Here is a 15,398-nt window from a genome sequence, read left to right as displayed (position 1 = left end):
GAATGAAAGGGGAGGTTTGTGTAGAAGGGCTGGGGAGGGCAGTGAAGGCTAGGATGGTCTTGCACCAAGTGGAGCAGCTATGCAACTGATGACACTTGAAGGCAATTTTCTTGAGTACAAAGGTAGAGTCATTTTTAAGACTGTAATAGTTATGAGTTTGTTTTAATGCAAAGGTTTTTTCATTTTAATAGTTTTGTTTTAATACATATTAATAAAAAGCAATTAGCACATCAAACCTAATATTTTATGGATATTACATATAGAAGTGCTGATTAAAAACTGTGACACCTTTTCTAGAAGGGTTAAGGTGGGAAGCTGTTATTATTGCTTAGGTTTGTCTGTAGCCCAGTCTAGCCTGTGGGTGTAGGTCCCAGAATAGAGAACAGAATTTTCCTAAGAGCAGCCAAGTATCTGGAACCTGAGGTTGCCTGTGTGGAGTGTTTTAGGGAATGTCTCAGGACACCAGAGGCCACTGATTCATTAGGGAGGGAAATGAGCAGTTTCCCAGAGGGACTGACTCAATGAGGACCATTCATGTATTCATTCAATAACTATCTGCTGAGTGTGTATGAGGTTGGGGGCCATGTTGGATGTTGGGAATATGATCAATAGAGACATGGTCTCCACCATCCTGGAGCTTAAGTGGAAAGACTTAAGTGAACACGAAAACCATCACTGTTCATTCAGCCTTCTCCAAAGTCATTAGAAATGCCAGGATGAAAAGAGTTAATAATTTGGAGGCAGTACTGGTTTTTGTTCACTGACAAAAGCTCTTCATGTATTTACCATGTTGCTTGTTTAGACTCTCCACAGAGCCAGCTGGTAAGACTGTGGTATGCTCTTATATTAAAAAAAAAATGCTTTCAAATTGCTACTTTCCTAGAAACATCTCAGTTTGCCACTAATCCCAGGCATGCCTGTGGGAATGTTAGAATGCATTGATGGCAGCATCCGCAGGCTTTTCCTTAAATGTTAGCAAATTTTTTTCAATCCTCTTAAATACTCTGAACAGTGCTGAAGTGATAACTGGATGAGCATGGAAAAAAATGAAGGGAAAGAGTCAAGAACGTCAAAGTTCATACTCCTTGAGTTCTCGATAGCTCAAGATTATACCCAGGTGATGTCGATGGCTTCTTAACGTGGGGTCCTTGGGGTCCTAGAAGATCAGTGGATACCCTTCAGGGTGGGCCAGAGATTTCTTGATGTTGTATGGAAAAATGTGTAGGTATGGGCCCATAGCTCACATCAGGTTCTCAAAGGACCCAGGCAGTCTAGAATCACTGCTATAAATCCCTGAAAGTGTTTCCGTGAGTGCTTTCTAGGAGAATATTCATGTATAAGTTTACACAATTGTCCCAGAACACGAGGAGAGCAGCAGAACCCAGGAAACTGGAATTGGAGCCCAAGTCCTCTTATTATCAGCCAAGTGACCTTGTACAAGTCTTGAGCCTCAGTTTACTTATCTATTAAACGGGGGGAAAGAACATGTATAGTTCCTCCTTCCTATAGTTTTCTTGGCAAATGATGAGATGCATGTATAAACCGCCATAGAAACTTCCAGGTGAAATCAAGAGCAAGCAAGAGGCTTTAGAGAAACGTTTATTCTCCCCACCTGTAGACGGTGTTGAGTTCTTGGTCACTAGAGGGAGCTTTAGGATTCAGGGGAAAGAAAAACCAGTGATGTGTCTCCAGGAAAGCCTGAGACCTCTATGAGGAATTCTTCCAAGAGCTTTTGCCCTTTATAAATAGCCACTTAGATTTTTCCTTTTCTTTTTAAAAATGCAGATAAAATGCCTATAAAAGCAAATGTGACCAGGGCTTATGGTGACATATTTTTCTTTCTACTTTTAAGATTTTTTTTTGATGTAGACTTTTTAAGTTTTATTGGATTTGTTACAATATTGCTTTTATTTTATGTTTTGCTTTTTTGGCCAAGAGGCATGTGGGGTCTTAGCTCCCCGACCAGGGACTGAACCCACACCCCTGCATTGGTCGGCGAAGTCTTAACCAGCAGACTGCCAGGAAGTCCCTACTCAACATTAAAGATTCTTCCTTCTGACTTCTTCTTTTGTAAATTTAGTTTTTACATAAACACAGAGGTTTTCCACAATCAATTGGAAAGTTGTTTTTTTTTTTAAAAAGGTAGAAAACTTTCAAGAGGGCCGTAGGAAGAAAGTGCTTTTCCCTGAGCAGCAAAGTGACTCATTGTACATTCTGTGCCATGTGGCGGTGGCTGGTTGAGGATTTTGCACAGGCAGGATGGGGAAGTGCATTGTCTAACTTTGGCAGCACTGAGAACTCTGACTCTGGATTTCCTGATGGTACTCCTTGCAGTTCTTAATTGTGCTTTTCTCCAGGCTGGGGCTAGAGAGAGAGAGAGGACTCTTACTCATTTAAGGAATTTGAGTGTTGGCCACCAGAAAACCTAGGATGGCTTGAAGGAGGAGGTACGATAGAGGGAAAGACACTGACCTTACATCTTAAGGGAATCAGAATTTCATTGACTCACTGTGTTTGCGGGACAATTTTTGTTCCCTTTTAGGACCTCAGTTTCTCTCTCTGCTTCTGACCATTCCCACACATACACACCCATGGTCAGCCGGTCTTTCTTCATCAACGTGACCAGACTCAGGCCCTAGTTCACAAAAAGCAAAGTTTTGCAGGAGAGTGAAACTCTGAGACTTACCTAGTTTTTAATCGAGATTTCTTCAGAGAAAGTAGAGTCTTGATATTTCTCTTTCTTGGCAGTTCTTTGGGTTGTATTTCAGTCTCATAGCAAAACAGATGCCTGCAGAAAATGATGAACACCATATACACTTGCAGGGAGCCTTCTAAAGATTGAATTACTAATATCCATGAGCAAACCTGGCCAATCAAATTGTCAAGGACTGGTCTACTACATCCTCTGGATTCTGAGATGTACTCCTACAAATTCTGACTTCCCCAACTTTACATTTTAAAAACTGGGGCATGTCTGTGACTTACATAAGGAGTATTCATCATTCCTCCTGAAAAACTTCTGTTAGATTTTCTGTTAGACCTAAAGGCTGCAACCCGTGGCCTTTTGGAATTGAGGAAGGGTTCTAGGAAACACTTTACTTTTGTTTTCTATACTTCTATTACCTGAAGGCTTAAAAAGCTCCCTTCCACTGGCACATCCAAGCTCTCACTGTGACTCTTGACATCGCAGGGGTAACCCTCGCCAGAAGGCATCCCTCTCTGCTGACAGGGAGGCAGGAGACTGCAGGTTATAAAGGATGAAGCCCTGTTATAGGCTCATTCATTGCAGAATGAATGAGAAACAGCTGTCTTTCCTTGTTGAAGCCCATGTTGGAGGTTTTTCTATCCTTTCCACTGAAGTCTAATAACAAGCTGAGACTAATCAGCTGATTTGGGTCAGAACAAACCAGTTTCTGCCAGCCCGCTTCAAGCACAACTGTACCATGTTAGCAGTGTAGGAAATTTGCTATAACAATATAAGTGGCTTGATCAATTATTCCATTAATGATTACAATAGGAGTAATTTTCTCCCTTTTTTATTTCCAGAGGCCACTGTTTCTTCTTAAAGCTTTCAGATAGTGAAGGTCAGAAAGTGGGCAACAGAATCACTGTTTCCTAGTTGCATGAGAACGTGCTAAGTCACTTCAGTCGTGTCTGACTCTGTACAGCCCCATGGACTGTAGTCTGCCAGGCTTCTCTGTCCATGGGATTCTCCAGCCAAGAATACTGGGGTGGGTTGCTGTGCCCTCCTCCAGGGGATCTTCCCCACCCAGGGATTGAACCCACGTCTCTTATGTCTACCTGCACTGGCAGGCGGGTCCTTTACCAGGTGGGAAGGAATTTCAGGTTTGTCTTGAATATTCCCTGGAGAGCTCCTTTTAGGAATTACTGTCCTGAGTTTTTAGACCTTCAGTCTGGATCTGCTAACAGTTCCACAATTTCTCCTTTTTGGTTAAACTGTAAGTTTGTTGTAACTGGAGGCCACACCTTCTATTTTATAGAGCTGGGAAATTGGAAGGAAACTTTAAATTCATTGATTCCAATTTCCACTTTAAAATCTGAATTTCTACAAGCCAGCCTCTGCTTGAGACACATTTGTTGATGGGAATCATAATACTTTGTAGCCTGACTTTGAACATTTCTTACTATTAAGATGCCTCTGCTGATATTGGATCAAGTCACCTCCCAATGGCTTTTACCTACTAACCCAGTTTTACTCACTGGGAATAATTCCTTTGTCTTGAACAGAATATGAACACAATACATATTGTTGGGCAGCTGAATTGTTCAGGCCGGGGGCTTGGTAGTTCTCTTTTCCTGTGGTAGTTCTTCCTGCAGAAGAGTAGCCTCCAGCTCCTGACTTGAGGAATAAACTTGGGGCGAGGTCCAGAGATTGGATGGGCTGCGGTATACTGGGGCACTGCTTATCAGGGCTTTAGTTCATTTCACTACAGGGGCTTAAGATTTCCTGCATTTCTTTCTTAAATGCAGCCTGACTTAAGCCTGAAATGAAATACAGGATGAGGATTCATGATTACTCATGAATTTTTACACAATCAGATCATTCAATAGGAATCTTAGAAATGGCTCCAGTTTCCAAAATATTTATCTTTTCTTGAGTTCTCACCTAAAGCAAAGTTTTTATATTGACAAAGTTGGACTCCAGTCTTCTCTTCCAAGTCCCCTTTCAGCACCATTCTACCCTTTTAATTGTATGGTCCACAGGTGACTTAATCTCCAAAGTTTCCCCTTTACAGTATTTTCTATGCCTTGAGCCATTCATTACCTCTTTCTGGCCCTTTTCCCTCATCGAAATTTACCTGTCCTCTCTCTCAGCAGCCAGCTCTATCCAATGCGACCCTGGCCATTAATTAATGAGTTTTGGTCCCCTTAAGAACTCCTTTATAATGTGTAAAATAGCTCTTGCTTTATCTGCCTGCCTCAGCTTCACATTTTTTTTTTTAATATTTATTTGGCTGTCTTGGGTCTTAGTTGTGGCACATGGGCTCAGTAGTTGCGGTACACAGGCTTAGTTGCCCTGTGGCTTGTAGGATCTTAGTTCTCTGACCAGAGATTGCATTGGAAGGCAGATTCTTAACCACTGGACCACAGGAAAGTCCTCATAATTTCTTAATCTAGTCACACATATGTCTTAAAAAGGCCCTTAGGTGGTGGTTCTTTAGTGGGAGGGATAGGCATCAGGATAAGACCATGGATGAGAAACTATTTTGGTCTGTGGGCTCTGAACTGCAAATTCACTTCGTGTGAATTCGTGCAGATTCACAAAATCGTCCATGTCCTCTTTATATGGAACTGGTTCTGTTTTCCTTAAAAAATAATAACAATAGCTCTTATTGCATGGGATGATTAATTATAGTTACTAGGTTTCAACTACTGTGCCTATTGTTGGCACAAGTACTGTGCCAGCTGTTGTTGTTGTTCAGTCACCAAGTCGTGCCTGACTCTCTGCAACCCCATGACTGCGGCACGCCAGGCTTCCCTGTCCTTCACTATCTCCCTCAGTTTGCTCAAACTCATGTTCATTGAGTCAGTGATACCATCCAACCATATCATCCTCTGTCTCTCCTCTTCTCCTCTTGCCTTCAATCTTTCCCAGCATCAGGGTCTTTTCCAATGAGTGTGCTCTTTGCATCAGGTGGCCAAAGTACTGGAGCTTCTGCTTCAGCGTCAGTTCCTTCCAATGAATATTCAGGGTTGATTTCTTTTAGGATGGACTGGTTTGATCTCCTTGCTGTCCAAGGGACTCTCAAGAATCTTCTCCAGTTCAAAGAATTGATACTTTGGAATTGTGGTGCTGGAGAAGACTGTGCCTATGGCCTAACGGATTTCTCATTTAAATGTTTGTAACAACCCTGTGATGTAGGAAGAATTCTTTTCATCATTCTCTTGATGAGCAGACTGGAGTTCAGAGAGGTTAGGTGGTTTGCCTCACCTCACACAGCAACTACACGGTGGCATAGATAGGGTTCAAAGCAAGGTCTGTCTGACCAAGGTCTATGCTGTTAACCGTGCAGCTTTCTTTTCTCTGCTCAACCAACAGAGCAAAAACTTAAGATCAGGGAGCGTCCTCAGACAAGCCTGCTGTGCTCACCTTAACTGTAACATTTCTGCTTCACCTGAGTGTGAAAAAACTACCACTTTGCTCATCCCTATCTTCTCAGCTCTCACCCTTTGCTTTCCTATGCTGAGAAAAGCTGCTTCTGGCTTCTGCGTGCGCAAGAGTAATAAGTATTTGTTATTTAATTACAAGGATTTATGATGGAATGAGAGGAGGGATACTAACACATCCCATCTGGGGCCAATTAAGAAGAACTGAGTTCCTGAGTATATGTGGTTTTTCTTTTCTTTTTTTCCAGAAAAGGAACGGTTCCAGCCAGGCTTTGGCGCACGAAGCGTGGCATGGTTTAATAGAAGTCAGGTGACTGAGACATCTTGATGCGATTTCTGAGAAAGCCAGACGGTTCATCACCTTTAATAAGCGGGAAACCTTTAATGAGTGGGAAGCAAAGTTGCCTGCAGGGTCAGCCACAGGCAGGTGGATTTATACCTGTGCCTGGGTTTGTTCCGTTTTTTTAAAGAAGGGCATTCGCATGAAAGTTGCCTTTTGGAACAGAGAGAATACAAAGATGCCAAAACGCTGCTTTCCGGATAAATGCATCAGTTTGCAAAAACTCCCAGGGTTTCCTGGAGGGGCCACCCACAGAGGAAGCACCATCTGGTTGTCATGCTGTCACGTCAGGGGAGAGCACTCCTTGGGCACAGGGCAAAACAGAACGTTCCTCAGAACTGGATGGAAGACACGTAGTAAGAACTGAAGCCAGGAGGCAGCAGACCACCCCAGGCCCGGGAAAACACTGCGCTGAGTAAGGTCATAGACTCTAGGTACATCCACACTTCTCTTGGGACACCTTAGCAATTTTGAAACAGACTTAACATATAAATCAGAAAAATATGCATCTCTATTGAGATTGTTGAATGTTTTCAGGACATGAGGAGAATCAATTTGTTTAAAGAATAATAAACATCTACATCTTTGGAAATATATTTAGCTAAAATATAAATATATATACATTTCCCTGAAAGATAATTTTCATTCATTCATTCATTCACTCATCAAATGTTTACCAAGTGTCTCCTATGTGCCAGGACCTGTGCTATGTGCTTGAGATACAAAAAAGAGCAGGTGACTGTCTCAACAGTCAGGAGGATCATAGACCAATAGGAAAGGCTCATAAAAATAAAATAACTGTAGTTTGCATGCTTACAGGAACCCCAGAAAGGTTACTGAACTACCCTGCAGGCAACCACGGAAACCTCCTGGAGGAGGTGTCACCTGAATTGGGTCTTGCAGTGCAGTCAAGAGTTATCCTCCAGAAACCTGTATTTGCATCATATTCCTTTGCCGTTCTAACAAGGGAAGGAATGAAAAAGTTAAGCAGATGTTGTGTTGGGGTAAGAAGATAAAGGGGTATTAAGTAAAGAATAGCAATGTCAACATTCAAATTGGAACGCTGGAGGAAGAGTGCGGGCCGTGGCAGGCTCTGGCTTCAGATGACTAAAACTGAGATCTTTACCACATCAGTGTGTGGACCCGGGCAGATTGCTTAGCATCTTCAGGTCCAGTCGCTCGTAAGGTTTCTAGGTTCAGTGAAAGAACGTGTGTAAAGCATTTGTTCAGGCCCTGGCTTATTTAAATCTGTAGCCAGCCAGGCTCCTCTGTCCATGGAATTCTCTAGGCAAGAATACTGGAGTGGGTAGCCATTCCTATCTCCAGGGGATCTTCCTGACCTAGGGATCAGACGTGCATCTCTTGCATAGGCAGGCATGTTCATCACCACTGAGCCACCATGAAAGCCCTATTTAAATGTTAATAAATGTCAATTCAATGAAAGAATTCTGTTGCTATCATCAGAAGTATTCTTTCACTGATTAACCTTCTGAGCTCTCTGAAGCTCCTATTTCTAGTTTTTGCCTCCAGGGAAAAACAGAGGGACAGGGAAAACATAAAGAGAAAAAAAATTAGGGTGTGATAGTAATTATTGTCCTCTTTTTTGGAGGTGATAGACTAAAAAGATCCTCCAAATGAGAGGAATACAGTTCTCTTTTCCCTATCCTATCAGAAATCCTGCTTTCAGCCTACTGATCTTAGAAAGGCAAAAGTGTTACGGACACACAGTTATAAAATATAATTAAGGCAACTTCTAGTTCTGCTGGCACTAGTAAATAACCTAACATCCTCCCAATGGAAAACTCTTAAAAGTACTAGTTACAGTAAATAAAGTCCTAAGGGGGAGAAGAGGGCGGGGCTGTGAAAACCAAAGGAGAAAGATTATGGGCTGATGCTGTGGCTACATGTAGGGATGTAGGGATGGGAGAGGAGCCCATGGTGAGCCTGCATGAGCTGAAGAACTGGAACTAATTCCCTTTCCTACAGCTGAAACTGCCAAAGAGTTTTACTGTCACTCAAGGGAACTAGAGAAAAATCAACCCTCAGTATAGAAAAATGACAAGGAAGAGAAGCCTATCACACATGGGTTTAGAACTTGAATTTATCAGTATGAGTGGTCCTGGATGTGCCTGCCACACCTGCCCAGCTGAGACATCATTATATGACGTGACCTCAAGCCAGTGATACCCCAGGCAGTGGTAATTTCAGAAGCAACTACTTTGAAAAATAGATTTTAAGACAAAATGCGTTATTAAAGAAGTTAACTTTATATTCAAACATAAATAATCCACCTCTTGTTTGCACATAATTTAATGCAGAAATCAATTGATTTATAAAGGAAAACTTGAAAATCCGTAGGTTTTAGGTTTATAAAAACATCTCTCAGTAATTGATAGATTTAAAGTCAGAAACTAGTAAAGATATTGAAGGTTTGAACAACTGCTAAGTTGCTTCAGTCGTGTCCAACTCTGTGCCACTCTATGGACTGTAGCCTGTCAGGCTCCTCCGTCCATGGGATTCTCCAGGCAAGAATACTGGGTTGGGTTGCTGTGACCTCCTCCAGGGGATCTTCCCGACCCAGGGATCGAACCCTCAACTCTTAACGTTTACCTACACTGGCAGGCGGGTTCTTTGCCACTAGCGCCACCTGGGAAGCTGCTGTTCCCTAGTCGAGGGCTTCTCAAATTTCAAGGTCCATACAAATCATCTGGACCGTGTTACAAGGCAGATTCTGATTCTGACCCAGCGATCGAACCCGTGTTTCTTATGTCTCCTGCATTGGCAGGCAGGATCTTTACCACTAGCACCACACATATACAACCCCAGAACCGATGGTTTTCTAGCCCACAAAGGAAATCTCATCAAATACCAAAGACTTAGTATCATATAGGATATATTCTCTGACCATTCTCCAATAAGGTATAAACTTGAAAAATAAAGGATACTTGGAACTACTCTATACATTTGAAAATCAGAAAGAGAGAAGGAAAAACACTTCTGTTGACTGTGGTAGAGTCAGATTAGTGTAAATTATGCCACAATAATGCACAGACCTAAAATATCTCAAGATCTTAAAGCAATGGAGGTTTACCTCCCATTTATGGTACATTTCTCGTGTAAGTCAGCTAGGAGCTCTGTTCCCCGTTTTCCTCACTCTGAGACCCAAGCTGATTGAGCTTCTGCCACCTGGCATGGAATCAGTTGCTGTAGTGGAGGGGAGAGTATGTGGCTGTTAAAATTTTCTGCCCCAAAATGACACCCATTACTTCCACTCATCTTATGTTGGCCAAAGGACCTCCATTGCCATGGCTGACTTTGGGATGGGGACCTGACCAAAGAGGAGAGCTGGACATGTCAGTAACCAGCACTAATGATTTCACAAAGAGGAAATAATCCTGACAATGAGGAACATTTACACCTAAAAAACTGAAAATGTAACCATATGAAAGCTTGTGGGATGTAGCTAAAGCTGTACTTAGAGTAAAATGTATAACCTGAAAGGATCATATTAGAAAAAGAGACTAACAATGCAGGAGCTAAGCATCCATTCAAGAAAATACCTTCTGCCAAGAATAATGGAAAAAAGTAATAAAGAGGAAATGCATTGATGAAAGTCACAGAAAATAAAACACAATACAGAGAACTTAAACTCTATCCTATTGTGTTCCTCCAAAGCAAGCTCTGAGTTGAATATGAGCGTGTTCTTGATTTACTATGGAAATGCACCCAGAGAAGAATGTGAGGGAGCAGTGAAAATCAGGGGAAAAGAAGCTAAACAAGGGTGCAGTCTCAGTCCAGGTTCCACAGAAAACAGCTTCAGCCTTATCCCACGGTGGGCTTCAGAAGTATGAGTTATGCTCCAGAGCCACTTTTCTTGGTTGGGGGTGAGGGTGGGGTTGTGCTTCCATATTCCCACAGCTGTCAGTTATTGACTAAGGGTTAACTGGAGTGGATTTGGGATCCCAGACACTTTGGTTGCTCTGCATAGGTGGGCAAAGTGGCTCCAGCAGCCTGAGGACAGTCCTCTGAGGAAGAGTTTTAGCTGCTGGTCTGGTGGCTCAGATGGTAAAGAATACGCCTGCAATGTAGGAGACTCAGGTTCTATCCCTGGGTCAGGAAGATCTTCTGGAGAAGGAAATGGCAATAGCAACCCACTCCAGTATTCTTGCCTAGAGGATTCCTTGGACAGAAGCACCTGGTGGGCTATAGTCTATGGGGTCACAAAGAGTCAAACATGACTGAGCAACTAAACACAGCACATTGGAAGCAAAACCACCCTGAATCTAGAAGAGGGGTTAAAGGACCCTACTGAATCTGGGTAGAGCACAGTGTTCAGTCCAACTGATGCTTTGAAATAAAAACTAATTTAGCGAAACTTAAAAAAAAATTCACCAACAATATTAGAAATGAAAAAGGAGTTATAACTACAGATATCATAAAGATAAAAGAGGATATCATACCCATAAATTTGAAAAGACAGAAATTTCAAATAGAAAAATATGACATCAAATTTCAAATAGAAAATGACATAAAAACTATCTCAAGGAAAAATGGAAACAGGAGTACAAACTTCACGAGTAAAGAAATGGAACTAGTCATTGAAAGTTAACCCGCTAACCCTCCATAAGACCAGATGAGTTGGACTAATCATTCAAGGAACAGATAATTGCAGACTGATAACAATTTTATCAAAGAATAGAAGGAAAGGGAACATTTTCCAACTCAAACAGAGTATAAGAAAAGAAGATTATAAACCAGCTACATTTACAAATATTTTGTTGGTCAAAAAGTTCATTTGGGTTTTCCCATAACTTATGGAAAACCCAAATGAAATTTTTGGCCAGTCCAATAAATGTGCTTATAAGCAGAATAGTAGAATATTAATAAACCTATTAAAATAAAAGTGGATTTATCATAGGAATGCAAAGATGAGTTGATATTAAAAAGATGAAAGGAGAAAAGTATCAACAGGGTTTGATAAAATTCAATACCTATCCATGATTAAAAACTTAGGAAAATAGAAGGAAACTTGCTCAATTAATAAAGCCATGTACTAAAAGTCTACAGCAAACATTTTTTAAGGATGACATGTTAAAATCTTTTGCTTTAAAATCAGGGATAAGACAAAGACTCTTTCTGTTAATCAAGGTAAAAAGGCAACAGAAGTGGAGAAACATACCTTGTTCATTGATGTGATAACTCAGTATCAAGAAGATATCAATTCCCCCAAATTAACTTGCAAATTATAGCAAAAACCTCAATAGAGTTTTTCCTGGAACTTAATCAAGTCATCCTAAAATTGATATAAGTTTTGGTATAAAAAAAAATAGACAAGATTGGTGAGGAGGGTGTTGGAATTCTTCTGTCGGATATAAACTTGCTGTAAAGCTGTAGCAATTAAGATTGTGTAGTGTCATGATAGGAATAAACGGAACAAAGCCCAGAAGCCAACCCACACTGATAGGTGAACCTGACATATAAAGAATGTGACATTATTGGTGTGGAAATGATGGTGGTACTAGGAATAAGTGTTACTAGGAAAATTGGTTATCCTTTTGGGAAAAATATATTTGTTTCCTACTCCACATGTTCCAAAGTAAATTCATGATAACTTATAAGCCTAAATATGAAAATTGAACACTGGAACTTCATAGAAGAAAATACAGGAAAAGTGTTTTTTATTTTGGGGATTTTTAAAATTCTTGAACAATGCTTTGATTTTTTTATTTCCTAGCAAGAGAAAGAACAGATGAAAAGGCTGATAAATATGATTCCATTAAAATAAAAATGTCAGTAGAATTTCTGGCTGTTAATAGCAATCCCTATTTGTGAGGATTAAATATATTAACATGAAAAGTAATTACATTTGAACATACAGCACTACAAAATATTTGTATTATTTCTTTTATAGGGTGTTTTCCCCATGATAATTACAATAAAGCTAGCTTTACCATGTATTTTTTTCTCTTTAAGACACATCTGGATATGTAGCAAATGATGTAACTAAAGGAAGAGAATATTACCCAAAAACTACCTGAAAATGTGTATTTCATTCTTAGGCAAGCTTGGCAATTGTTTTAATCTCTTCCATGGGAACCAGTCTTCATTTGCATGAACTCTGTAGCTTGTGGTCTTTTCTTGGTAATGTTAACATGGAGCAAATTCCTCTGGGTAACTTGCTTTGTGTGCCCAGAATACAACTACTGAGAATGTAACTGTTGGCAGCCCTTTAGTGGGTCTGAGACTGCTTTACTACTGGGGCCTGAACTGGTTAATGTGGGATCCAGGAGCCTTCTGTGTATTCACTTTTGACCCCGAGTCATCATTTTATGTTCCCCTCTGGGCCCTTCCACATTTATCTCTTGCAGGCTGCTGAAATCAACAAGTGAACTTGCATTCCTGCTTCTATGTTAGACTGCACCAAAATATTGCCATAATCAGAAGAGAAACATTTGTAGAAGCTCTGGGAGTCTTAGATATTAATCATTTGACAGATAAAAATCAGGAGATTCTGGGCTTGTGTTGATTCCAGAGGTGAAGGGTGGTCTTTTTTAAAAAAAAAAAACAAAAACAGTCATTCCTCAAAAGGATATTATTTCTGGCCCCTTGGCTGAGTCCAAGTTTCAAAAGGCAATCTCGCTAAACCCAAGTTCTTCTGCATTACAAATAAACTAGCATTACCATGCACCCCATAAGCAGCAGCAAGAGCTGTTTTTGCTTCAACCCATAGCACAGTTCAGAAGGTCAGACGTGACCACAGTATCTCCTGTTATTTCAGGGCTCACATGTGTTTGCCTTGGCGCCATTTCCCTGGCATTCGGTTTCCGTTATTTTTCCATGGGTTTGGCTTGCAGAAATCAAAGAAGCATATTTTTGAAAATAAGTGAAGTTCGGACAGATGAAGTATTCTGAACTGGTGGTAACTGGACCCAGTGGGAGGCAATACATGCCTCCCTGTTCACATCCAGTAGCATGGTCCTGACCCTGAACATGGCAAATGTGAGTGATGATGAAGGTGGAGGCTGCCGCACTCCTCAGGGCTGGCCAGAGCCACCGCCTCACTCCCCAGCCAGACTCCGGTGATGCTCAGCTGTCTCCCTTCAGGGTACCTGGAGGCTGGAGCTAAATACTCAGGAGAGTGGAGGGTCACCCTCGATGAACCATTGTCCATTTTAGCCTCAGTGATAGCTGATTGTTGTTAGTGGGAAGATAATGAGATTGGCCCATTGCTTTGGCTTGTTTTTGTTGCTGCTGGGAGCTCTCTGCAGAATGTGTCTGCGAAACAGACACTCCTGCTGTACAAAACACAATTAAGATCACGTCTATGGGGTTAAACTGATAGCAGAGTCTTCAGGGCCTGTAGCTACCATAGAGTAGAAGATGTAGTAGGTGGGGTGGGGATGGTTGGAGCCTGGGTAGTACAGTGGCTCCCAAGCTCGTTTGCCCACTGAGGTCACTTGGAAAGTTTCAAAAACTATGCATTCATGTGTTCTAGCTCAAGTGTGTGTGTATGCTCAGTTGTGCTGGACTGACCCCATGGGCCGTAGCCCACCAGGCTCCTCTGTCCATGGGATTTCCCAGGTGAGAATGCTGGAGTGGGGTGCCATTTCCTCCTCCAGGGGATCTTCCCGACCCAGGGATCTAACCCGTCTTTCCTATGACTTCTGCATTGGCTGGAGGCTTACCACTTGAGCCACCTTGGGAAGAGGTTGTCATTTAATTTGTTTGCAGACTCACTGGGATTTTGGCGGTTTTTAAAGGTCCCCAGGCGACTTGGGAACCACTGATGTGGTAGCAAGAGCCCAAATGTTGAAGTTGCACAGCCTTGGTTTGAGTCTTAACTCCAAAATTTAAGGGCTGTTTGACTTTGGCCAAGCCATGAAACAGTTCCAAGTCTTAGCTTTCTCATTTTCAATATGGGGATGATCTTTTCTCCCTTATGTAGCTGTTACAGAGAGTGAGTATGAACATGTTATGTTTTTAATAGTAAAAATGTTACATTAGTAGTCAGAGATTAGGGTAGCAGTGAAAGTCCTATTTCCTAGGCCATACAGCGGAGCTGCTAATAGTTTGGGCTCTGAACCCTGGCTCCACTGTTTGACCTTGGGCAAATGTCTTTGCCTGTAAATCTTCATTCCCCTTGTTGATAAAATGGGGGGTTGTTCTTACTTTATAGGGTTGATATGAGGTTTAAATGACAGATACACTTAGCATTTATGTTAGACAATATGAAATTACTATTTTGCAGCTTTAAAGTGGTAGAATATCAGCATTTTCTTGTGTTTAACCTAATACTGGGTTTTCAAAAATGTTAGTAACTATTATTACTATTAATCAATATGACCTGGAGACAATTATTTCAGAATATCTCAGTTTCCCATCCATAAAATGAACACATTTAGAGTTTGCTTCTTCACAGAATTGATACCAGATTTCAGTGAAATGATGTTTGTGAAATCACTTTGAAGATTATAAAATATGAAGAAATCATGATAACAAAAACATTCTTGGAAACTGGGCATTTCACGTATATATATATATAATGGTAAATATTTAGTTAAAGGGGTATGACTGAACAGCATGAAACTCAGGAAGGGAAATAAGTCATATGGAGAATCCCTTGTCCTTTGGGATTCAGACAAAATTACTTTTTAAAGCCTACTCCAAGTTTACTGCCACTCCAGCCTTGTGGGGAGCAGAGAGCAGTGAACCCCACGGCTCCTACCACGGACAAACTTGCCTTATTGTGAGGAGAGGTGTGGCCGTATCTGTGCAGGAGTAACTGCCACGCGATACCTACCCCACGCCAGACTCTGCTAAAGTTCCTTACACATATGACCTCATCTCATTCTTGGTGAGATCCCCAGTTTTCGCAAGGGAGGAAATTACTATCCTAATTTTTCACAGGTGAGGAAGTGGGGGTACAGAG

At 41.3% G+C, this 15,398-nt stretch overlaps 1 long non-coding RNA gene across 1 annotated transcript; it reads right to left on the bottom strand.

Moving 5' to 3' along the window:
* Window positions 1–1,853: 1,853 nt before the first annotated feature.
* Window positions 1,854–3,269, bottom strand: LOC129629248 (uncharacterized). The gene is made up of 3 exons (XR_008703103.1): window positions 3,124–3,269; window positions 2,687–2,788; window positions 1,854–2,364 (listed from the first exon to the last, which is right to left on the bottom strand). It is a non-coding gene; the product is annotated as an uncharacterized LOC129629248 (long non-coding RNA).
* Between the last annotated feature and the right edge of the window lie 12,129 nt (window positions 3,270–15,398).

This window comes from Bubalus kerabau, chromosome 15 (genome assembly GCF_029407905.1).
Source record: "Bubalus kerabau isolate K-KA32 ecotype Philippines breed swamp buffalo chromosome 15, PCC_UOA_SB_1v2, whole genome shotgun sequence".
Lineage (NCBI taxonomy): Eukaryota > Metazoa > Chordata > Mammalia > Artiodactyla > Bovidae > Bubalus > Bubalus kerabau.
Note: the sequence above shows the minus strand (reverse complement) of the source record. Positions and strands in the feature narration are given on the sequence as shown.